Source organism: Schistocerca nitens, chromosome 7, assembly GCF_023898315.1.
Source record: "Schistocerca nitens isolate TAMUIC-IGC-003100 chromosome 7, iqSchNite1.1, whole genome shotgun sequence".
In the NCBI taxonomy this organism is placed as follows: Eukaryota; Metazoa; Arthropoda; class Insecta; order Orthoptera; family Acrididae; genus Schistocerca; species Schistocerca nitens.
In genome coordinates, this window is record NC_064620.1 from 542200833 (window position 1) to 542228002 (window position 27170).

The following is a 27170-nucleotide window of genomic DNA, read 5'->3' on the forward strand; positions in this document are numbered from 1 at the left end:
AATCCTCATATCAAACATATGGGCATGTAAGTAATATCATTACACAGAAAGATTTTTCATCAACACAATGAATCCTTAACACAGGAAAATAAACAAAATACTTGATAAGCACATCCATAATAAGATGCAGAATCTAAACATCATTTGAAGATCTCTGCACCATTTGATTCATGTGTGCTTTAACACTTCTTTCCATAATAGAGACATGCCACAAGAACAATGCAAATGTGTATTCATTACCCAGTCAACACTTGGGACTTGCTGTAAACTTTCAAACCACATATCACCACCCACATGAAAGGAAATAACTCACATGAGTGCTACCACACTGAGGCAACTGAATCATAAAACATAAAAAAACGCACTTCAGTAAGAATACACACTAGCAATTTGGTTGTACACAAAATTAATATATAAGTTAAAACTATTACAAACACAGTACCTTCCACATTGAGTAGTGCAACGTTAAAGAAAGACCATCCAGGAGATCCTCCCGATAGATACATCTGCTACTATCAAATCGACTCTTACATGAATCGTGTCATCAAAAGTACTACTTTCTGCTTTTGTGTAGTTCCAGGTTAGAAACAGAAAACTGACATTCTGGCCATGACCATACCCTTCACCATGAGTCACGTACCCAGTCTCTTGCAGTAAGCTGTGAAAATACACTCCTGGAAATGGAAAAAAGAACACATTGACACCGGTGTGTCAGACCCACCATACTTGCTCCGGACACTGCGAGAGGTCTATACAAGCAATGATCACACGCACGGCACAGCGGACACACCAGGAACCGCGGTGTTGGCCGTCGAATGGCGCTAGCTGCGCAGCATTTGTGCACCGCCGCCGTCAGTGTCAGCCAGTTTGCCGTGGCATACGGAGCTCCATCGCAGTCTTTAACACTGGTAGCATGCCGCGACAGCGTGGACGTGAACCGTATGTGCAGTTGACGGACTTTGAGCGAGGGCGTATAGTGGGCATGCGGGAGGCCGGGTGGACGTACCGCCGAATTGCTCAACACGTGGGGCGTGAGGTCTCCACAGTACATCGATGTTGTCGCCAGTGGTCGGCGGATGATGCACGTGCCCGTCGACTTGGGACCGGACCGCAGCGACGCACGGATGCACGCCAAGACCGTAGGATCCTACGCAGTGCCGTAGGGGACCGCACCGCCACTTCCCAGCAAATTAGGGACACTGTTGCTCCTGGGGTATCGGCGAGGACTATTCGCAACCGTCTCCATGAAGCTGGGCTACGGTCCCGCACACCGTTAGGCCGTCTTCCGCTCACGCCCCAACATCGTGCAGCCCGCCTCCAGTGGTGTCGCGACAGGCGTGAATGGAGGGACGAATGGAGACGTGTCGTCTTCAGCGATGAGAGTCGCTTCTGCCTTGGTGCCAATGATGGTCGTATGCGTGTTTGGCGCCGTGCAGGTGAGTGCCACAATCAGGACTGCATACGACCGAGGCACACAGGGCCAACACCCGGCATCATGGTGTGGGGAGCGATCTCCTACACTGGCCGTACACCACTGGTGATCGTCGAGGGGACACTGAATAGTGCACGGTACATCCAAACCGTCATCGAACCCATCGTTCTACCATTCCTAGACCGGCAAGGGAACTTGCTGTTCCAACAGGACAATGCACGTCCACATGTATCCCGTGCCACCCAACGTGCTCTAGAAGGTGTAAGTCAACTACCCTGGCCAGCAAGATCTCCGGATCTGTCCCCCATTGAGCATGTTTGGGACTGGATGAAGCGTCGTCTCACGCGGTCTGCACGTCCAGCACGAACGCTGGTCCAACTGAGGCGCCAGGTGGAAATGGCATGGCAAGCCGTTCCACAGGACTACATCCAGCATCTCTACGATCGTCTCCATGGGAGAATAGCAGCCTGCATTGCTGCGAAAGGTGGATATACACTGTACTAGTGCCGACATTGTGCATGCTCTGTTGCCTGTGTCTATGTGCCTGTGGTTCTGTCAGTGTGATCATGTGATGTATCTGACCCCAGGAATGTGTCAATAAAGTTTCCCCTTCCTGGGACAATGAATTCACGGTGTTCTTATTTCAATTTCCAGGAGTGTATATTAGATCATCTTTACAATGACAAGCAAGGATAATGTGATACACATGTGAAGGAACTTTCATAGTACAAATACAGATCAGTTCAGAAAGATTATAAGGATTGTACAAGAACTGATTTCAAAGCAAGACACTCCCAAAGAACTGAATAGATGATAAAATTTTTTATTATTGGTGCACCGTATTTTCGTCTGGCTAGAGCTGTCTCAGACCAGTATGCAGGTAAAAATAAATGTCGGAATTATTCATATGATTTGCTATTATGAGGCAATGAACACATGAGCATTTTAAGTTCACTCTGCAGATTCAATCTTAAGAGTACCAGGACAAGCTGGTGGAAGCAAAAAATCAAATTCCTCCAACCAACCATTAGGACGAATACCATCTGATTTGTTTCTGAAGACTTGTAACTCTTTTGCCAATAATAAATTATTATAATAAAAATCAAATACTTCCCCATGACTGTAATAATCACAACCATCAATCTTCTTAACTGTTTGCTTGGAAATCTCTCCTCTACACTGGCTCTCAACTCCTAAATATTACTTACTAAACATTGTAGCAATGTAGCATGGCTTGAAATCTGTTCTTGAGTTGAGCTTGACCTCCATTAACAATAGCACGTTTACTCTCAACATTCCAAATTCTCCCATCAAACTCTGTGTCTCTTCTCTTAATGTTTTGGCCAGTACATACACTTTCCTTACAACCTCTTCAGTAATTGACATCCTTTTTTGCTCTAAGTTATGTATCGATTCCTGTAAAACACGAACATTAGCCTTTATTTTCTCAGTTAATCTCTTTGCACTATCTTCCATTTAGCAGAGAAAGTCTTACTTTATTTGTGAAATACCATTGTTTTATATTAGCTCCAAATTTCGCACTGATTTCCTTCACATTAACGCTTCCTTCTCATATGTCCCTACTAAAATTGGCTCCAATTTCTCCCATATTTCTTCAAACATTCACATATTATTTATTACATTATTATTCTTTGGTACCATACCATTGTTCAACTTGAACATAACAAGCTACAGCAACAGTGTAAGGAATAGTTTATACACCAGAACCACTAACAGACTCAAATGGCTGAACCACATCTACTGATTAGTGATACAACCTAGAATGAAACAACCTTCTCAAAATGATCTCCCTGGATACTTATATTACCAAGCATTTTCGTGAATCAAGCTCATCTCAGAAAAAATTGAAAGAAGCTACAATAAATCCTATAATTATTCACATGACACCTAATTATACCAAAAAGGAAGACCAAGGCTCAAAATGTCTTTCACTAACTCAGTGACCACTCACAGATAACAGAACATAAAAAATGTATGACACAACAGCTGTAAATGCTTGGAAGTGTACTGTAGAAGGGAAATATTCAAAAACGCCCTTGCAACATCTTCATCAAAACCACTGTCCAACCATCCACATTAACCAGAATATTTTCAAGGATCCTTCATCATATTCGACATATTTTATACCATGTATAATACGCAATAATTCTAAGTCCAGACAAATTTTACAAAATCAGTACGTAAATAAGCACATAGGAACTTTTGGCAAAGCTGAAAGTTGCAACTGCATCCATCTACCTTGAGCCATGTCGTCATCAATATTGCAAACATTCCTATTTGAAGTGTATACAATGTGGCTAATATGACATCACTCAATACAGCCGTAAACAAAATTAAACAGCACTCTGAATATTTAACACCAGCAATAGAAGTAAGCTGACTGGACAACTGTAGAAGTCAGAGGTTTCGGAATTGGGTAAACTAACCATACAAGACTATTCCAAAGGAAATATTAACCCAAAAATCAAGCACGCAAATTTCTCAACATTCAGCATAACAAAAAAAATGAAACCATTGACATTGTAAATTTCACTTGACTTACATAGTTCCAACAAAGACAACGACATCATTAACACACACACAACTCGAAATATTTGGAACTGAGTTACACTTCTCAAAAGGAGCCTGTGCAAGTCCAAAACCCGATACCACAAATTTCACTTGACTTTAAATAGTAATTAGAACAAAGCGAACAATACCAAAAATCAACACAATAAATCATCAAACCTAATCTCCAGACCTTCAGTTATCCTATCTAAAACGAAATTCACAGTACAATAAACCAAAACTCACCTGCATAATTAATATCAAAAACATAACCCAGTCAGCCATGGTAAGTCAATACCATATTCACAGTACCTACCAAGGACAAGCCAACAGATTTAGCAAACACTAACAAGAACAACCGATAAATTCTTGAATACTTGCATCATCATGAACTTCGATATGCACAAACAACTATAAACAGAAACACACATACCATACACATTACAATCAAACGCATAGGAGTTGCCAACATACCTAACAACTTCGAAATGTAAACATGGAACACAAGAGAGCACCACCAAATACTACAACACCCAATCTACAAACATGAGCCGACTCAAAATACCATGCCATCGTGACTTCATACAACTCAACATAGTTACATCAAGGATCAAAAGAGATTGGTGGAATCGCAACTTTCGGTTGATACGAAATTTTAAGTTGCTCAGAATATTTAGTACGTATGAACTATGCAGATATGCTTCTCCAATTAGTTCTGTAGCACCAATCTTTGCATGTCACTCAATGGTGGCAGGGGGGGGGCAGTGGAAGGGGGAACGGTGGGGATGGGGGGTGAGAGTGGTTGTAGTTTTTCTAAGTTCAGTGTTTCAAACCAAAATTCCAATTTTTCAAGGGAAATTACGCTCCAAATTATGCCCTGACACTACCTGTCTCCGTAATAATTGCCATATGTGACTTCCTGCACTAGTATTTACTTGCTGGAACATAATGAAGTACGTAATAATCTCTAACTCTTGTCCAATAATCAAGACACACGTCCCACGTAACATCACAAAAGTATGGGAATATAGCTCCCAAATGACAAAAAGTGTAGAAGAAATAACACCAACACTTCAGAAGAAATGTCACCTTAGAAGTACAAATTAATGATTACTCATAACAAACATTAAACTGACATCACTGAGAAATTTGTAAATTCACTCCCATAAAACTTAAATAATGCTTCCCTATGCATCAGAAACTTTATACCTTCCTATTTCACAAACAACAGGTAACTTCTGGAAGTATTTTTGATTTCAAAAGAAAAATTTTGTTCATACCATACTGAAACGAATTCTTCTACCTTCGTATACTATATTAACAAGAGTGTCACGGCAAATCAAAAAATAAATACATAAAATTTTGCATTCCATTCAATTTTTGAGCACCACTAGGGCATCATTGAGCTGTTGTCGCTACAATGTCAGCAAAACGTTGAACAAATGCGTTTCACAAATACAAATCGCGAATAAAAGTGTATACATGGTTGTTACATAAATCCAATTGTCTGCCCAAGTTGATTTGGGCCACAAGAGGAAGTACTGTAGTGATAGGCTAAAATTCTCAAAGATAACACAAACAACCGAAGTGTACAGTAAAGGTAGTTACTATCAGAAAATTTCAAGAAACAACCAGGCAAATTTTCTTCAAAAGTCAAAAGATTTTGGCGGACTTGATACAAGACATGTATGAAAGAAATTATACACTGAGCTGGCAACAGTCATGGGATAGCGGTATACAGATATACAGATGGCGGTAGTATCGCATGCACAAGGTATAAAAAGACAGTGCATCTCGGAATATTGAGTTCCCTAACGATTTCAGAAATGGAATGTCCCAGGCGTGTAGCTCCAACTACCATTCCGCGTTCGAGGTATACTAGTTTCCGACGCGCGGCCATCATCATGTCGGAAAGCTTTTCACATGAATCACCTCAGTACAAATGTCATATCCGTCAATGTGTTGCCCTTTTGTGCCTTGTGTACGTAATACTACCGCAGTCTGTATAGCATGACTTTGGTCACTATGGTGTATGACTTACTGAGCGGTCAATCTGATAGTCAAGAGGACAACAATATACTACTTCAATCGATCGATTAGTCTACAGAAGCACTGTGTTTTTCAAACTGACCTTAAGCGGAAGAACATGGGAGTCAGGGTGGGAGAGGATATTTTAAGGTGAAGTCATTAGATAAAGATCAGCATCTCTGGTAATACCAGGATGCGAAAGGTTCAGGTTCTCGTCTTGCTGACATAAGCGTTCTGGCAATCATGTGGAGAGGTCTCTGACACTATACAGAATCTAAATTATGATGACCGGACTTGTATCCAGAGGTCGTTTCTCCCCAAATAGGAGGGTTTTAAGCATTGTGTCTTTGATTGAGAGTGGCCTCAAACGTGGCAACGCTTTTCACTGCACTTCCAAAAAGCGCTCTCCAAGTCATCACACTGTTTCACAGACTCTGTTAATGTTATTTTCAGCCTCATCTAGAACTGCAGCGTAGTAACAAAGGTACACCACATATTGGTACTGTTTTCATCTGCCAAGGGTATCAATAGTTAACAGGCGATAAACAGATCTCTCATGCAAAACTATTTCCATAAATGCAATTCTACGTGTAAGTGTAAAAAATCTGAAGCCGATCTTTTCAGTTATTTTTGGTTTTCTGTCCTAAGTTATTTCGTAATGATTTTGTGAGTGGAGTGGACTCAAAGGAAGTCAGATTTAAATTAACTCTCCGTCGACTACGGGATCTTTATAGACGGAAATGAGTTTAGATTTGGAGAAGAGCGAATACGGAAATCGGGAGTGGCTCAAATGGTTCAAATGGCTCTGAGCACTATGGGACTCAACTGCTGTGGTCATCAGTCCCCTAGAACTTAGAACTACTTAAACCTAAGGACATCACACACATCCACGCCCGAGGCAGGATTCGAACCTGCGACCGGAGCGGTCACGCGGTTCCAGACTGAAGCGCCTAGACCGCACGGCCACACCGGCCGGCCGGGAGTGGCTGTTTCAATAGAACCACGGATGGCAAGTGCCATAACCACACAAAACCAAATCAGAATGGTTTGAAGAGGATTTTATCCGCCATCCTCCGGAATATGAATCCAGTGTCTTACCACTGCCCTACCTCGCTCGGCAACAATGCCCACGTCTATGTAACGAGTCTAATGCAGTAAGAACAAAGTTTTAAGAGTTTTTCCCACCATTATTACCACTATGCACACCACAAACAGTTAGGGCAGCCATCCATCTATTAGACCATCAAGCAGAAATAGGTCGAATTAAGTACGAAAGTCACTACTCCGCCTCTGCTTCCTTCAAATCCGCTTCATGTTGTGAATGCAGAAACTAAATTCTACTAATAAGTCATTCCAATAGCAGAAGACTATTTCCATGCTATGATTCCTTATTCGTGACTGATTTGCGCACTTGAAAATACACACTTCTTTGGGAGAGTGGCACTATAACAAGGGTGTGGGAACACAGTAAGATATAAAAAATTATATTTATTAAGAGCATATTACATAATCGTTCTTAACTTTGGTATACTATGATGTATAGCACTTAATGTTTTAAAGCTAATACTCCATCCGAACTGGCCTTAAAAGGCCTAACGGAACCGACCAACCGCCATGTCATCCTCATAAGATTGGCATCTCTTGGCACCTTAGCTCCGAATCGTAAATATTACTATGATCATTAAAGTTCTGTAGCGTCACAGACTAGGTTGTAGCAAAAAGTAATAAGAAGCGGTAAGTTAGCCACAAGAGGGATTGCATTAGCCGCTGTAGACTGGAAGCCATCAGTGTTGTGACATGTAGAACAGGATAAACAGACGATCAAGCGGCGTGTGTAGCGAAGGCAGCTGACCACGGCAGAAAACAGTGTAGCACAGCAATGGGGTGGCAGTGTCACCATACCAGGGCTAGGCTCTGAATTACATGACCAGCGGTAAGTTTTAAGGAAACAAAGTGCAAGAGAGGGGTGTACATAGTGCTGGATTTTGAGTCAGGGCAGACCCGTCATTGATTCGTCATCCAGCCGTCTTCTCCATATCGCCCCTGAGTTCTCAGGCGTCACCGTGACAGCTGACTACAATGAGCTGCGTGACGACGGAATAACGCCAGAAGCAGCCATGGTTTTAAGTCCAGGCTGCACTCTCCACCTTCAGCTTTAAGTTCCTGGAATGATTTAGCACTTCAGCAATGCCAGTCTGCTGTCTGACTTCGAAGGCGGCTCAGTGCTCAACCCCTGCCCAGATGCATTGGGTCGAACCCTGAGCAGAGCAGTCTTCACACCTTGTTGTGGTGAATGTGTGAAATCCAGAGAGAGCTGGTTAGATAGGGTGTTGCCATCGTCGGGAGAATCAGTTTGCCATTGACATCGGCAACGTCCAGTGTCATCTACGAGGGGCATGTTGGCCTCTCTGAGGCACAAATCAAATCGAATCTAATAGTTTTAACTGTGACTCTGACCTAACCATCACACACCACAAGACCATTCTGAATGGTGTGAGGTTTGCCAACGTCGCCACAGCGGGGGGTGTGTCACCCATGCAGCGCAGAGCCCAAGCTGCAGCCCACAGTATGGCCATTCGGGGTGAGTGGGACCGCTTTTCTGTTTTGCTCTTGTGCGGTGCAATAACGGGGCCACAGCGGTTGTGTATGGGTCGTGATTGTGTGAAAGTTACTTTTGTAAAACCAGAGAAGGTGGAAGATTTACCACAATTTTAAGGGTATTCTAGGTATAAGTGGTTAGCTCTTGTTCAATGCACGCAATGCAATTTGTTAGGACGAAATAAGTGTCAGTAATATGTTTCACTTGTAATCGTTTTCTGCACACAGTCGGACAGTGTACAGCGTCCAGGTGACTCATGATTAGCCAGAACAAGCAGGTGAATTCTGGTAGTGCTGGGTCTGAAATTTATTATTTGTATTTGAGAGAACTATAATTTTAAAATGAATACCATGGATGTAAAAGAAAAATAGGAGACTCGGCGCGTCTTTAGAGAGGAATCTATAGAACCATTAGCAAATCAGTCGCTCAGTGGGGATGGGGAGAGGGGGTGGTGGATGAGGGAGCTTTATGTAACAGTTTAACAGAGAAATTGAAGAGGTAGAGCTACTCAAATCAAGAAGTTTAGGAGTGGATCCAGCTGTTGGTAACTTAGTTTCTCCCTATTCTGGTGGAGTGCTTGAGTATGTGTTAGCGTTCTTGGAGGATATCAGGTTATCAGCTGGCATAACGCGTTGGTTAGACAGTGAATTTTTGAGGATTGCTAGATTGCGTTTCGTGGGTGAAGTCATTTGTATCTTGTATAGAAGCACTGTGCAACACAAGTACGTTTGAGCAGCTTAGACAAGGACTAGAATGGAGGTACCGGTAACAAAATTGCGCACGTTTTTTTCGTGAACAGTTGGGTATGGTGTGTAACAGGTAAATGCACTAGTTGCGGATTTCACAGGTAGAAAGTTGAATGTACATATGTTTGCATCATAGCGGAAAGAGAGATGAATAAGGAACCTGAGCATTGAGCACTACGTATGTTTTTGAGGGGTTTGGCACCGGAAACGTTGGGAAAGGTGCACATGGGACGTCTAAAGATCTTCACACTTCACTAAGACTGGGGTACGAAGAGACTGATATGTCTACAGCGTTAAGGGACTGAAAGCACATATTTGCTTCTAAAATAAAATATTTTAATTATGACTGCATGGGGCACGTGCAGAGGCTGTGATACCAGCTATGGAGGAATAAGGGGAATAATATGGACTACAGATGAATTAGTGGAGGTAGTAGTAGGGGTGGTACGAATAATGGACAAGGATATAGCGGTACCAGCAGAGGTAGTCTTGTAGGTAAAAGATATCTGTTAAGCTGAAGATGGATCTCAGAACAACCGACGGAGACTGCCAATGAAACTGAATTAAGTAGTAATGGAAGCAGAGGTGGAATGTGCCACAATAGATTTGACTGAAGAGAGGGAATGTAAGATTTTGTTGGGCACAGCAGCACATGTAGCAATGGCCTCACAAGAATTAGTGGGTAGAGGGTGTAGGAACCCACAAAGTTACAAGTTGTGTGGAGAAGGGGACAGTGATATATGATGACTGAGGTGATTTTTTGGTTGAGGATGGACAAGTTTAAATAATGTATGGAAGCGGTATCTCACGTAAGAAAGGGCTACAGCATGATCCTAGATTTAGACCTTCTGCATCAAGATCTTTCTGGATCAAGTTCACACCAGAAATGACCTTTGATGAGGCATTGTGGAAATTAGTGGGAAAATATTCCAGCTGGAAGAGTGCAGTCAATGTTGATCTGTTGTGGGGTCAATCCAACTGAGCCACCAACAATGACATTAACGCTTGGTAAACATTATTGTGTGTGTTGTGGCACCAGAAAGTCACTATGGCTAAATGTGAAGCCACACTTACCAGTTGATGTCTTATGTGTAGTGGAAATTCGAGGGATAATATAGCTTTAGATGCAGCTTGTTGTTTAGTGAGACTAAATACTGTACACATACAATGAAAGGGTGAAAGTAACATACTGTCTGTCAACGTTGATAGCCTTAGCACCAAAGAAGTTCAGTTATTGAAAGGTACACTGATAGCCACATTAGAAATGCAGGATGAACAAGACTGCCACACAGGAGATGTGGGCCATACAAGGGCACAGGATGCTGCTAGGATTGCAATTCGTGAGGAGCTAAAGCATTTAAAAGGAGAAGAGAGCGGAAATGGAGGAGTTATTATGGGAAATGCGAGATCTGTTTTTCCACAAGCGTTGTTTCCTGTGATGCCAATTACTCTTTAGATTCTGACGGGGCAAGAAGGAACTGTGTACTAGACACCTTAAAGAATACCTCAATCATAGCAACCAGTCTTAGAGGAACTTATAAATCAGCCCTTGTCTGATAGTATAATTAGTCAAAGTAGCAGCCTTTGGGGGGGGGGGGGGGGGTGAGGGGGGCAATTGTAATCGTGGACAAGAAGGTGACACATGGCATGAAGAAGGATCGCTTCTCTTGTGATTATCAACATTTCAATAGCAAATCATAACACATGCTTGCTCAATTCTGAATATCACTGAAACAATATATAATCTAGGACTTCACATTAGAGCCTTCTCAGTGGTTACCACCAGTTAGAAGTTGCTCCAAAGGAAAGGCCAAAGACTATATTTTCAGCTCTCTTGGGACGCTATCAGTATAGAAGGCTGCACTATGGGTTTAAAACTGCGCCAGCAACATTCCGGCGGTTATTGGATGGGGTACTCAAAGGATTAAAACCGTGGCAGTGTCTGGTGTATCTCACCGACGGAATCGTAACTTCAAGGAATCTGCAGGAATAGAGGCAGTGATTAAGGGAAGTGCTAAGAGGTTAAGGGCAGCACATTTAATACTGAGTGCAGGAAAGTATCATTTTGGAGGAGCTGAATTATATAAACTATGCCAACAATAAGGATGGTCTAAGGAGACGATATCAATTGATACGATTCGCTGATTACATTGCTATCATGAGTTAAAGTGAAGAAGAATTACAGGATCTCCTAAATGGAATGAATAGTATAATGAGTAAAGAATATGGCTTGAACGTAAATCGAAGAAAGGACTAAAGTAATGAGATGTAGTAACAATGAAAAACAGCGAGAAACTTAACATCAGAACTAATGGTCACAAAGTAGATGAAGTTAAGGAATTCTGCGATCTAGGAAGCAAAATAATCAATGACGGATGGAGCAAGGAGGACATCAAAGGCACTGGCACTGGCTAAAAGGGCATTCCTGGCCAAGAGGAGTCTATTAGTACCAAACATAGGCCTTGATTTAGGGGAGAAAGTTCTGAGAATGTACGTTTGGAGCACTGCATTGTATGGATGTGAAACATGGGTAGTGAGAAAGCGAGAACACAAGGGAGTTGAAGCATTGATATGTAGTGCTACATACGAATGTTGAAAATTAGGTGGACTTTTAAAGTAAGGAATGAGAAGATTCTGCTACCTAGGCAGCAAAATAATCCATGACGGTTGTAGCAAGGAGGACTTCAAAACCGGACTAGCTGCTGGATTGTGGGAAGACCGGAAAAGAAGAGAATCGAAGGAGTTGAGATGTGGTATTATATAACAATGTTGAAGATTAAATGGACCGATAAGGTAAAGAATGAGGAGGTTCTCCGGAAGTTCGACGTGGAAAGGAGTATATGAAAAACACTAATAAGAAAAAGGGACAGGATGGTAGGTTATCTTTGAAGACATTATGGAATAACTTCTATGGTACTGGAGGAAGCTGTAGAATGTAAAAACTGCAGAGGAAAACAGAGGTTGGAATACACCCAGCAAATAATTGAGTACGCAGGTCGCAATTGCTGCTCTGAGATGAAGAGGTTGGCAGAGGAGAGGAATTCGTAGCAGATTGCATCAAACCAGTCAGAAGACTCAAAAAAGGAAAAAAAATGACACCTTAGACTACCCATGGACCAGTCTTTAAGTTAATTGACAGCCGCACTGAAGGGAACGATTACTGTGTACTTTTTTATTTACGGTAGTTACTGTTAACTGCAAATATCATTACTGACACAATGAACGTACCATTTGTACCGTATCTTACAAAATGTGCCATCAACCTCAATGCAAGCATGACCACGGCGATCAAGATTCTGACGCACCCTGACAAATATCCCTCGTGCGTCTCGAATCACATCACAGGCAGCTACAATTCTGGCAACTAATTCCTTCTCCTTATCAACTGGGGTCTCATACACAGGTGACTTCAGACATCCCCTTGGGAAATAATCAAGGGGATTCGGTCAGTTGACCTCGCAGGCCATGCAATGGGAACTCACTTTTCAATCCAGTGACCAGGAAATACTTCCTAGTAATCAGGCTCGTCCTTCTCGTTTCCTTGCAGGAAATAAAGAATGTACATGTAAATAAACAGCACAGTATGTATAAACTCGTATGCATGTTAACTGTAAACAAGCTGGAAAACAGTAATGGTAGACAAGTCTACTTCCAAATCTCTTTAAGCTGGTTTCTCCGACCCTAGATTCCCTACCTCAAATTGTTCAGTGGAGATTTCTGTATGTCCTGAAGTGCTGCTCACCTCATAGTCTCAGAACGCTCTCGAAGCACATCGTAGGGACCGATGCCCCTGTTTTCGGCTTTGATTATTGTTTCCTCTGTGGGCCTAGTATGTATTAAGGGTGGAGTTCTCTTTTCCTATGTTGGACCTATCAGGATGGCATTCTTGGGATCTGGGTTGTTTCTCTGCAAGTGTATGTTCCTACGAGGCTGCTAGTGGTGTGACTACATAACAGAAACAGTCAGGCGACCATAGATTGCAGCTCTGTCTAGCCTTTGTACCACTGCCTACAGAGACTCTGTACTTTGTGCTGTTTGTTCTTACGTCGAAGTAGACTTATTTTGTTGTTAATAAATTTGTTAAAAAAGTGTAAGTTCCCACTGTTTGTTTCTGTACGAGATTATGTCCAAATTTTTCTTCCGTTCTTTAAAAGGTGTATATATTACCAAAGCTTTGTACCATCAAACTGTTAATATCGTATATTAACCTTTAACTCAACATAACCTAATTTGAATCGAAGTGTATCTGGTCTGAATACGACTTGTCTTTATATTAAATGCGCAACTGAACTAAACCAATTATCTGGCCCTAATCAACATTTCCACTTACCTCGCTTCTTGACAACATTGTTGCGAATTTCTTGAAAGCATGACAGCAAAAAGGAAGCAGGCACCGGCTAAGCTAGATAACTATTTTTAAATAAAATTTCTAAACGAAATTCAAACTATTGCACACCATAAGGTGCAATGTGGTAATGCGTAATGATAAGCTTTCTTTAAACAGTGGGATGGGAAGAGTAATTATTTCTATGAAAATCCAAGACCACGAGTTTAGAGTATCTATTCAAAAGGACGGAGTAAAACTTCGCGTGACATTCGCACGTAGCATAGGTCTGAACAATACTGTGCTTAACGAACTGAACCACTATTTAAAAAGAGTGCAATGTTAACAGAGAGGGAAGTGGGGTGGTCCTTTTCTCAGTTCTGAGCAAGTGAACAAATTTAACTAGCTGACAAAAAATAATCGCCCTTCAGTATAGACTGAATACGTTCATCACCTACCACATTTCTACATCTACATCTACATAGATACTCCGAAATCCACCGTACGGTGCGGGCGGAGGGTACCCTGTACTACTAGTATCCATTTCCTTTCCTGTTCCACTCCTATATAAAGCGACTCTATATGCCTCCGTATGGCCCTTAATTTCTCGTATCAGACTGTGCAGAGGGAAAGACTGTGACACAACAAGACCAAAGATTCCTTAACAGTAACATAATTTGCTATCTCTCTCTTTCTGTCTCTGACATGCACGTCGATAACTTACAAAAATCAAAACGACATGTCCACCTTATTGTTTTCCCTGTGTTTCCGTGAGTGACACATCCTCATTTTATTTTGGGGCCATCTTGGATCAGCGCTGTTGGCTGAAGCAAGATTTTATTACTTACATAACGTATGGACATATTTATGTCCAAGTCTGTTGCACATCGCCTCATTGTGAGATAACCTTATTGTATTTCTGAGGGAGAGGCGTATCGTTTTGATCTCTTGTATCATTCGATTCCCGTATTATTATTCTTAACTTGAAACTGAGTGCAAAGGCTTAATGTTAATACCCACTCTGCCTAATGTTAATACCCACTCTGCTGGTATAATATATTGTTCAATAAACGAGATATTAATTATAAATCCAGGCTTGTACAACACTGAACAAAACTGCACTTCTCCCACATCTTCCACCACACAGTCATACCGACCTGTTACGATCTTAACAGCGCGTCACAGAATTTGTCAGTCATCTGTTGTGGTACTTATTTAATGTTGTTGTTGTTGTGGTCTTCAGTCCAGAGCCTGGTTTGATGCAGCTCTCCATGCTACTCTATCTTACGCAAGTTTCTTCACCTCCCAGTATCTACTGCGGCCTACATCCTTCTGAATCTGTTTAGTGTACTCGTCTCTTAATCTCCCTGTACAATTTTTACCCTCCACGCTGCCTTCCAATACTAAATTGATGATCCCTTGATGCTTCAGAATACATCCTACCAACCGATCCCTTCTTCTAGTCAAGTTGTACCACAAATTTCTCTTCTCTCCAATTCTATTCAATACTTCCTCATTAGTTATGTGATCTACCCATCTAATCTTCAGCATTCTTCTCTAGCATCACATTTCGAAAGCTTCTATTCTCTTCTTGTCCAAACTATTTATCGTCCATGTTTCACTTCCATACATGGCTACATTCCAAACAAATACTTTCAGAAACGACTTCCTGTCACTTAAATCTTTACTCGATGTTAAAAAATTTCTCTTCTTTAGAAACGATTTCCTTGCCATTGCCAGTCTACATTTCATATCCTCTCTACTTCGACCATCATCAGCTATTTTGCTCCCCAAATAGCAAAACTCGTTTGCTACTTTAAGCGTCTCATTTCCTAATCTAATTCCCTCATCATCACCCGATTTAATTCGACTACATTCCATTACCCTCGTTTTGCTTTTGTTGATGTTCATCTTATATCCTCCTTTCAAGACTGTCCATTCTGTTCAAATGCTCTTCCAAGTCCTTTGCTGTCTCTGACAGAATTACAATGGCATCGGTGAACATCAAAGTTTTTATTTCTTCTCCATGGATTTTCGTTCCTACTCGGAAGTTAATTTGGCTTATTTAATAATGATTTCAATATACCGGTTGATGAAAAAGTCAGTATAAATTTGAAAACTTAATAAACCACGGAATAATGTAGATAGAGAGGTAAAAATTGACACACATGCTTGGAATGACATGGGGTGTAAGAAGGCTGTTTAGGTTTTCTTATTGGTAACGCCACGTAGTGCTCTGTATGAAAATCACTGACTGTGCTGTGTGCAGTCTGTGGTTAGTTTGCATTGTTGTCTGCCAATGTAGTGTTGGGCAGCTGGATGCGAACAGCGCGTAGCGTTGCGCAGTTGGAGGTTAGCCGCCAGCAGTGGTGGATGTGGGGAGAGAGATGGCGGAGTTTTGAAATTTGTAAGACTGGATGTCAATTATGACTATTATGGTAAATACATTGTTGGTTCTCTAGCAAAATCTTTCATTTGCTAACTATGCCTATCAGTAGTTAGTGCCTTCAGTAGTTTGAATCTTTTATTTAGCTGGCAGTAGTGGCGCTCGCTGTATGGCAGTAGTTCGAGTAACGAAGATTTTTGTGAGGTAAGCGATTTGTGAGAGGTATAGGTTAATGTTAGTCAGGGCCATTCTTTTGTAGGGATTATTGAAAGTCAGATTGCGTTGCGCTAAAAATACTGTGTGTCAGTTTAAGCACAGTCATGTATAATTGTTCAAAGGGTACGTTTCATATGTCGAACCTTAGCCGAGGATACCTCAGTGGAATCTCCTGATTTTTTCTTGTAGTTTGTGTAATTAGTGTAGATTTTGTTTATTGCCAGCACGTAATTGTAGAGAGTATCTCCTTTGTAGTTGCAGTCTTTAATTGTTGTACAGTAAAACAGGTGTGGCACGCATGTAAATTTGCACCAATTATTTCGCAGCTGTGCTTGCAATTAACTAGATATTATTTTCAATGCTATGTTAATGTGTTTTCTTATTTTGCTCTTCAAATTGTGCTTTTCTGTGTTGTCGTGTGAAATATTGTGACAATAATGGCGTGTGAAAAACGTAACACTAGGCTCCAAAGTAAACTGAGAAATAATAGTGACGACGAGCGTAGCTTACCAGCACCACTGTGTAATCAATTAACAGACACTCAAAGTAGTAATTTGGTAACTGTGCATAGGGACATGGAGCGGCCGTCCAATAATGGTGTAGACAGTGAAACAGGTAGTGAACAGGGAAGCATTATCGATCGATCGGTCGGCAACAGCTCGCCTCAGGAATCGGGAATGACAGAACACAATATTGCAAATACTGTAGACTCAGGTTTTGGGTTCTCGCCGTTTTCTCAAATGAGTCAAGACACATTTTCTGCTTGTCAAAATGCGAATGTTGCCGGTTCAACTTCACTGCCGAAAAGCACTAAGGAACAGATTCCAGACACAAATACATTATTATTGCAATTAATGCAACAAATGAAACAAAATCAGAGACGAACACAGCAACAGTTAGACACAATGGAACATAATCTTCAAAATTTAGACACAATGGAACAAAATTTTCAAAAGTTAGACACGATGGAAGAAAATCTTCCAATGTTAGATACCACACTTGAACAAACACGTGAGGGTTTAACTGCTGAGTTACTTAAAATCGAATCGAAATGTCAAAAAGTCTGTAATGACGTAAAAACACAAAGTTGTGAGCATTTCCAACCTATTTTTTCTCGTCATGAAAATGCATTACAGATCCACGAAGGAGCCATAAAATAACTGCAAACTATTGTCCATGAAAATCACAACACCTTGCAAGCTAAAATTGACTCAGTTGCATCTACCGATTCGGTTACGCAACTTGCAAAAACTCAGGAAAACTTAAAGGACACAGTAGATACGATTTCAACACAAATGGACACTCTGAAACGTAGTTCAGAAAAACACACAGAGGAAATAATTTCACTATCCGATAAAGTAGCCATACTTTCAGATCAGTTCACTAACTTATCTACGTAGGTAGATGATGATCTGAATGACACAAGACCTGTAGCCTCCATGGACACTGAGGAGTATGAACAAATTAGAAAATTCAAACAAAATAAAAATCAAATCAGTACACAGTACAAAAGAGAAAACCGGGAAGTACAAGATCAGTTGGCATAAGTAATACAAGAATTACTTATTTCAGAGGACACTCGCGCTCCAGTACAGGAAGAGGGACATAGAAATACGGAACAACAACAAAATAATAACACAGGACACTTCGGAAATTATGAAAGAAATTGGCAAGGTGCATTGGATTTTGAGATGGAACCGCCGAAACGAAGTAACAATGAGCGATGTGCGACTCGCCGACACGATGATTTTGACTATAAGCTGTTCATTACTACACGTAAATTCAAAACATTTAAGAATTCTGGCAACGACATTCATCCACAAGCATGGCTTCATCAATTCTCTTATTGTTTTTCTCCCAACTGGACATTGGAGCACAGGTTAGAATTTATGTGTGGTTGATTGGAGAATAAACCAGCTGTGAGAATGTGATTGGTCATTCACGGTTGTCACAGTGAAGGAGAATTTTATCATGCCTTCCTCTCAGCATATTGGTCTCAAGCTACACAAGACCGAGTAAAACATACCATCATGATGATGAAACACTTTGAACAATCTGAATTTTCCAGTCTTGTCCAATATTTTGAAGACATGTTGCACAAGAATCAGTATCTTTCAAACCCATACAGCCCCTCAGAACGCATCCGCATTTGCTTAATCAAATTGCCTGAACATTTACGACATATTATTTTAGCAGGACGTTGCAAAGACGACATTGAAGCTTATCAGGGACTGTTACAAGAACTGGAAATTGACACTGACAATCGCGGAACGCGAAAACAGGAACACAACAATTACAGGTCACATCCGTCGCAATTCCGCGATGACAGAAATAATACACGACAAGGCTATTCTTACAACGTAAATCGTGACCAAAACAGACACCACCCATATGACAACCACTGGCAGAGTAATAATAGTTACAGAGAAAGATTGCATTTCCGTAGTAATGAATATGACAGAGATTACCATAGAAACAGACAATATGGGAACAAAAACAGTTATTATCAAGGGAGACAGAAAAACTTCAGACGCAACAGTTCAGCGCGCAGTTACGATTCTGGGAGAAATTCTCCACCACATGACCGACAAACAAGAAACAATGTAAACTACCAACAAAACGACAGACCTGAATTCCATCATAACTGCCGGGATTCAAACACGGACGGGTACTCTCAACAAGGTGAATTTGTAGAAGTTAGGTCTCCTAATCCCAGTAGCGACGCAAGCCAACAAAGAGACAGACAATGACTCGCACCGCAGGCAGCCACGTGCGCCGGCTTGCTCAGAGAAAAATAACATAGATGCTAACCTTGAGAAAAATTCCAGTATTCTTTACCGACACATACCACACGATGATTCCGTTGAAGCTGGAGCTCTGCATAGTAGTAAGAGTAAAGGTTTACACCATATTTCACATGTAAAACCGTTTATTGAGAGATAATCTGCTTTTTAACTTTGTCTTTGCCATAAACCTTTTCACTTCACATTTCTAGTATGCATTGTCAGACTTAGAAACTGTTACCATGCAACAATGTTTGAAGTTAAATATCCAATCAAGAACCAAGAGAACTTATTTAAACAGTAATTACGAATGCATTGTTATTGTGAACAGACGACACAGTGTTATTTTGTGTCTACATTCTTGCTTGTTAGTTGCACGATGACGTAACGACTATAAGGCTGACATACTTGAAACATTTACCAGTACTGCTAATGAGATTTTAATGCTACATTTTGATTAACTTGAAAATACATTCTGGATTTAAAGTACTTTCTGTGAGATACCAGATGACACAGTGGTTAGTTTATGTGACAGCTACACGATTTTATCACGACGCTACTAATGAGTGACAATTTACAATGTTGCTTTTGCGGCGTTTCTGTTTTATATCTGCACAGTTTCTCTGCATTAATCTGGAAATTAAAACATGTTTTAGTAGTAAGTTTTGTGGTATAGCTAGAATGAGACAGCCTTTTTCGTAGCACAACAATACATCACATTATAGTACTTTCTTGATCACAGTAAGGTACGTAATAACTAAGATATCTATACGCAAAGCATTTCACTTTTGTTTATCATGAGGTAAGTACATTGACTTCTGCAGAACTTAGCTTTTGGAGGACGATAACTACCACTCTTCCACAGAGATTATCTTACAACAAGACGCACAGTTTAGCGCTACAGTACACGCATTTGAGTGATTAACTTTGTACTTAAAACATTTATTTTTAAAGATTTTTGAATTACAATGATACAAAGGTTTTCCGTGATACATTTCATTCCATAGCTGTAATCTGTAACACCTGAGGGTATAATTACATTAATCCTCAGGGGGGTACACGCTTACTTTGTGTACCATGTGTGTAGCAAGCACAACGAGCCCTAGCTAATATGGTATTTGCTTATACAACTTTACACATCGGTACCATATTTCTCTAACACAGAATTACACAGCTATCTGATTATTTGACAGAGAAACAAACATTCTTTTTACTATGTCAGTGACACATGTTTACGCAATTACACAGTTGGAAAACTTTACACTTATGAAATTGTATTTTGTCTGCACTATGTGAACTGTTCATATTTTTTCGGAACCATTATGATACTATGAGAGCTTTGAATGATGTATTTGGTAAGGGAGCATGATTGTAAAGTACGTTTGAGGTAAATGACACTATTGAAATGAGCAGAGAATTTTTTTTTTAGGTTTTGAAATTGTTGGAATAAGCTACGACGATTTTGAGAGTTCACTGAGGTGTTATGATATTATTACGATGACTATGTGTATTATGCTGTTGCGGTATGTTTATGATCAATAAGCTGATGCTATATGAGTTATTTGATTATGCTATGTACCTGTATTGATGAAATATTGAAAAAGTGTCGACGAATAAGGTAAGGAATAATGAATAGTGGTTAGGGACTCTGGTTTGTGAAAAAGGTTGTTGGAAACCAAGAATCGTACTTTAAGAGTTATGAAATGTATGTAAATGCGTGAATGTATTACAATGCCGACGAAAATTTTTTGGACACTGTTATATCAATAGGATTTTGATTCTACAGATTTGTAGCACAAATTCTTGACCTATGAAATATTTTATATGAGACTGTCACTGTAGCGGAAACTGCTGTCATAAATATTTCGGTAAGAAAGTTCAGTGACCACCTTCACGTAATGTGTCGTGGGCACCCAGCTGTGCGACAGACGCCTGGAAAAAAGCCATTAGTGTGTGCCTTTCAGAGGCACAGGTGGAGAAAAAAAAAAAAAAAAAAAGAGGCCATTATCCTCGCTATTGACATTCCTTTGTAGAAAGCATTGTAAATACGACACCCTCAAACTTGAAAGCATGATATCACTGTAGAGTTCTTAATTTATGATATTTACTGAATTGAAATGATGAGAAACATTTCATGTCTATTGTCTTGCTAGTTGAAAGATTGTCTACTGCATTATGAAATGCCATATGGCTAGTGAATGACGTTTCACGCCTTGCTTTGCCTATTTTGTTTAATATCTAGTTCCTAGCTGCACTGCAGCATTGGTTAAAATAAAATTTTATAGATGTACTAATATAAATATTTTATGCCTACAGATCCATAAAAAATAACTTTATGATGGATGTACTCCAAAAAAAAAATGAGAGAGCACAAAAAGACATTTCCACTTCACAGGAATTGCATACATAATTTTTGTCAGTGACTTGGTAACTTGTCTGCTAGAGAAAGTTATTGTGATGCATCACTCTAGTGTTAAGATGTGACATAGGTATTAGACATGGCCATCTTTACTGTAATATTTTTATCTGCTTGAGCTTTCTCATGTTTAGATATAAGTTATGGCATTTGCTGCGGCTGTTTGCCACGCATAGTGCTACTAAATTTCACTTTGTATTACTCTGTTAAGCTAGTTTTACTACTGATTTATTTTTCTTGTTGCTGCACATTGGCTCATATTAATTGTAATGTTCCATTGCTTGGTAATTTAGATTTACTGCAGCTTGCTTTGACAATTTCTATTTTTTTTCATTGCTGTGTGTATTAATTGTTTTATGCTGCTGCATTGCCTCGTCCCTTAGTTTAGCATCTGAGCTCAGTAGATTTAAGTTAGCTTAAGAGGGGGTAGACTATATAAGAGAATGAGTTGCGATGAACTGGAATAAATGCATTTAGAAGTTATACGAAAAAAGTACAGAAAGCAGGTATAGATAGGACTTTTTGGGAATAATGATGAACGAAGGGACATCTCCAAGAAAAAAAAGGTTTTGTTTGCAAAATACTGCAGTACCAAATGTTACACTGAAAACAAACCCTGTCCTTTCCCCCTGTGTTATTCTGCTATGTGTTTGTGTACTCTTGTATATTTGTGTTTTTCCTGTCTTTATGTGTTTAGCTAATAAGATTTATGTTGTAGAATTTTTCAAATACTATGTTATTTTCTTCGTAAAGATGTTTAGACATTATTTATTCTGTTTTGTTTTAATGATCATGTGTGAAATTAATGTTTCAAGAACTATTCTCATTATTTTATTTATTTACTTATGTCATAATTCCTGTAACACTGATGTATATGTCTATTTCTATTCTTTTGTAAAGCCTGTATTACTACAAATGTTATCTGTATTATTATGTTCTTTAATGATGTATTTTGTACCTTTGTAATTGTATTCTTATGTTGTAAAATTGTAATTGACACCAGTTCATCAAATTAAGTAACTCATAAGTTCCATTTCACTTTCCCCTTTTTTGTTGGTCATAGTATATGGACAATATGTGAGAAGTAGGGACTGTTAGAGTTTGCACGTGTGTTAATAATTGAGCAAGGGACTGGATAACAGCACTGCTGGTTCTAAGGACAATTCCAAAAACTTTGTGAGTGCAGAAGTGGTGGTTATGGACTTGCTATATTATCCGCAAGACTCTTCAATGGTGATTGTGCACCTGCATAGTCACAATAGATGGCTGCTGGCCATCTCTACAAGGACTGAAGTGGGTTTGCACCTTTGATGACCCACCAATACCATTATTTCTACAAGGGCTGAAGTGGGTCTGCACCTCTGGTGGCCCACCAGTACCGTAATCTCTACCAGGACTACAGTGGGTCTGCTCTGTGATGACCTACCTACCAATATTCTTCAAAACGTCGAATGACTCTGCTGTGGGTTTGCTCTGTTGTGGCCCATTACCTGTCTGCATGTCGAGAGCCAGCACTGTCTTTCCGTTGGAAGGACAACACTACTTCTTCAAGACTGCATGGAAATCCACTACTTCCATGTGCATTTTCTCTTACTGCTCAGACTTTGAGAAAAACACTGCAATTTTACTGTGATGAATGATCAGGACTGTCTTTATGGACTGTGAGAAAATTTTAGCTTTTGACCAACATTGTATCAATAAGTGTGTGCATTTGATTTCTTTGTTATTGTAATTGTGAAAAAATTTTAACAAATATGTATTGGCCAGTGCCAAAAACAATTTGTAAAATTTTTTGTGGGGAACATGGGGGCTATGTGAGAAGGCTGTTTAGGTTTTCTTATTGGTAACGCCACGTAGTGCTCTGTATGAAAATCACTGGCTGTGCTGTGTGCAGTCTGTGGTTAGTTTGCATTGTTGTCTGCCAATGTAGTGTTGGGCAGTTGGCTGTTAACAGCGCGTAGCGTTGCGCAGTTGGAGGTGAGCCGCCAGCAGTGGTGGATGTGGGGAGAGAGATGGCGGAGTTTTGAAATTTGTAAGACTGGATGTCAATTATGACTATTAAGGTAAATACATTGTTTGTTCTCTACTAAAATCTTTCATTTGCTAACTATGCCTATCAGTAGTTAGTGCCTTCAGTAGTTTGAATCTTTTATTTAGCTGGCAGTAGTGGCGCTCGCTGTTTTGCAGTAGTTCGAGTAACGAAGATTTTTGTGAGGTAAGTGATTTGTGAGAGGTATATGTTAATGTTAGTCAGGGCCATTCTTTTGTAGGGATTTTTTAAAGTCAGATTGCGTTGCGTTAAAAATACTGTGTGTCAGTTTAAGCACAGTCATGTATAATTGTTCAAAGGGGACGTTTCAGGGGTTTTATTAGAACCAAAAAAAAAAAAAAAAACACTCCATATTGCTAAACGCGTGAAAGATCTCTTGCGCGCGTCGTTTGGTGATGATCGTGTGCTCAGCCGCCACTTTCGTCATGCTTGGCCTCCCAGGTCCCTAGACCTCAGTCCGTGCTATTATTGGCTTTGGGGTTACCTGAAGTTGCAAGTATATCGTGATCGACCGACTTCTCTAGGGATGCTGAAAGACAACATCCGACGCCAGTGCCTCACAGTAACTCCGGACATGCTTTACAGTGCTGTTCACAACATTATTTCTCGACTACAGCTATTGTTGAGGAATGATGGTGGACATATTGAGCATTTCCTGTAAAGAACATCATCTTTGCTTTGTCTTACTTTGTTATGCTAATTATTGCTATTCTGATCAGATGAAGCGCCATTTGTCGGACATTTTTTGAACTTTTGTATTTTTTCGGTCATAATCAAACCCCATGTCATTCCAAGGGTGTGTGTCAATTTGTACCTCTCTATCTACATTATTTCGTGATTTATTCAGTTTAAAATTTTTACTGACTTTTTGATCACCCGGTAAATGCCTGTTGAATGTCATTAGTTTTATAGATGCGCTGCATGTTCTCCGAACCGCGCCAGAAGTCTCTCGCCTTCCATAATAGTAATCGTCCAATTTCAAATCTCTTCTTAGCATTATACTTGTAATCCTGTAATCATATTCTACAGTGTTATTTCCCTTCGTTATAGTCATTACCTTAAATTAATCCACATCTGAAGTTTCCATTCATTACATATGTTGGAAATTTTGATCATATCTTTTTGTAGTTCCTTACGATCGTTCGACGAGGATTGTTTCACGTACAGAACAGCATCATCAGCGAAGATTCTCACAGCCCTGTTCCTGAAATTGTTGAAGTGCTCGAACTAGGGAAAGTCCTTAGCAAAATCCGAGAGAACTCCAACGCTGTACGGAGAGCCTCGACGCAATACTGCGCCAGAACAATACTACGCCGCATAGCGTCGCTGGCAGACGTCTTAGCAGAAAGTTTGCGTCGGGGCTCTGCATGCTGAGAAGGTGCAGGGGCGCCGAAACGGCGCGCGGCCTGTCCGCAATATATTTACCTGGGGTTTTGTTATGTATTAATTAAAACTTTGCGGCGGCGGAAGGCCGCGAAGCGGGCGCCGCCTGGCGAAGACCAAGTTGCGCCCGGCATCCGACTGCGCGGCAAGCGGGCGCCGCCCCAAATTGTTGCCGAAAGAAATTACGGCGGCGCTCCGGCGTGCAGCGGGCGGCTGCGGCTCGGGACCGGGTAGCGTGGGCGGCGGACAGGTGGGTCGCGGAACTCCGTTTAATTTAGCGCGCCGCTAATCCGCGCCCTATATCACGCGGCGCGTGTTTACACGGCAATGAATAGCGCGCCTTGTCGCCGCCGTGGCGGGATTACCGCCGACGGGGCGTCTTCCCACACCGCGACTCCGTCCCCACCCCGGCCCCTCCCAGAACAGAGGGGCTTCTGCCAGGACGAGGAATGGTGGAGGAACCTCCACCAGTTCTCTGGAGGGGTGGGGGGGTGTTGTAGGAATGCGACACATTACACATTAATAGACAGACACCTGTCGAATGTTGTCCGGAGACATACGTGAGAGGACAGACTATGGAAGTTACCTTTCTTAAACGCAACCGTTCTGAATGCGTTCTAAGAAAATTATTTTAGACAATTAGTTCAGGAGCCCACTCGAAGTGCAACTGGTTATGGGAATATACTTGACCACTTTGCAACAAATAATCCTGAGCAAAAAGCGAGCATCATGACGGATAAAGGGATTAGTGACCGCAAGGTAGTTGTAGAGAGACTGAATACCGTAACATCCAAACCCACCATAAAGAAAAGCAAAATACATCTATTCAAAAAAGCAAATACGCTCGATGCCTTCCTAAATGACAGTCTCCAGTCCTTCCAAGCTACGTAAGCGTAGACCAAATGTGGTTCAAATTAAAATAAGCAGTATTTATGGAAATTGAGAGATACATATCAAATAAATTAATAAGAGATAGTACTGATCCCCCATGGTCCACCGAGCAAATCAGAAAACTATTGCAGAAGCAACGGAAAAAGTATGCAAAATTTGAAAAACCCAAATGTGTGACAGAAGCTCGAGATTTAGGCCAAACTTAAGTGCGAGATCCTTTTAAGAGTTTCCACAACCAAACTTTGTCTCTAAAACTGACAGAAAATCCAAAGAGATTCTGATCATAAGTAAAGTGCACCAGCGGAAAGACGTAATCAATACATTCACGGCTCGATAACAATGCTGATGTTGGGCATGTTAGCAGAGTTACTGAACACAGTTTTCCAAAATCCCTTCATCAAAGAAGGCGAAATAAATATTGTACAATTCGAATCAAGAACAACAGCTTACATGAGTAACTTAGAAGTACATATCCTCGGTGTAGTGAAACAATGATAGGACGCCCAGCCCAGATTGCATACCAGACACGTTCCTTTCGGAGTATGCTGATACAGTAGCTACAAACTTAGTAATCATATACAACTGTTCACTCGTCGAAAGGGTCATACCTAAAGACTTGAAAGTTCCACAAGTCATACCACACCAATTATCAAGAAAGGAAATAGGAATAATCTGGTAAATTTCAGACCATATCGCTAACGTCTCTCCCCCCCGCCCATGAACCATGGACCTTGCCATTAGTGGGGAGGCTTGCGTGCCTCATCGATACAGATGGCCGTACCGTAGGTGCAACCACCACGGAGGGGTATCTGTTGAGAGGCCAGACAAACATGTGGTTCCTGAAGAGGGGCAGCAGCCTTTTCCTCAGTAGTTGCAGGGGCAACAGTCTGAATGATTGACTGATCTGGTCTTGTAACACTAACCAAAATGGCCTTGCTGTTCTGGTACTGCGAACGGCTGAAAGCAAGGGGAAACTACAGCCGCAATTTTTCCCGGGGGCATGCAGCTTTACTGTATAGTTAAATGATGATGCCGTCCTCTTGGGTAAAATATTCCGGAGGTAAAATAGTCCCCCATTCGGACCTCCGGGCGGGGACTACTGAAGAGGACGTCGTTATCAGGAGAAAGAAAACTGGCGTTCTACGGATCGGAGCGTGGAATGTCAGATCCCTTAATCAGGCAGGTAGGTTAGAAAATTTAAAATGGGAAATGGATAGGTTAAAGTTAGATATAGTGGGAATTAGTGGAGTTCGGTGGCAGGAGGAACAAGACTTTTGGTCAGGTGAATACAACGTTATAAATACAAAATCTAATAGGGATAATGCAGGAGTAGGTTTAATAATGAATA